Here is a 352-nt window from a genome sequence, read left to right on the forward strand (position 1 = left end):
GAAACAGCACGGGACGCGTCGTGACGTCACGCCCAACGCTCCCCCAGGCCCCGCCCCCGTCAGTAACGCCCCGCCCCTTCGCCGCTGATTGGTTCTCCCCCTCCGCGCTCCGCCCCGCCTCGCCCAGAGCCGTGTGTCCGGCTTAGCCCCGCCCCGCGCGCCGATTTATCCAATCGGAGGCGGTAGGCCGTTGACCGACAGCGACACCGCCCAATAATATGCGGCGCTGGGGCAGCTCGCCCCTCCCCTGGCGGGCGGCGGCGCTCGCTGTGAGGGGCCGGGGCCGCGCGCCCCCCGCCCCGCGGCACCGCCGTGACCCCGCCCGGGCGCCCCCGCCGTCCCCGGCCCCGCC

This window comes from Neopelma chrysocephalum, unplaced genomic scaffold, assembly GCF_003984885.1.
Source record: "Neopelma chrysocephalum unplaced genomic scaffold, ASM398488v2 Primary Assembly neopelma1_65, whole genome shotgun sequence".
Lineage (NCBI taxonomy): Eukaryota > Metazoa > Chordata > Aves > Passeriformes > Pipridae > Neopelma > Neopelma chrysocephalum.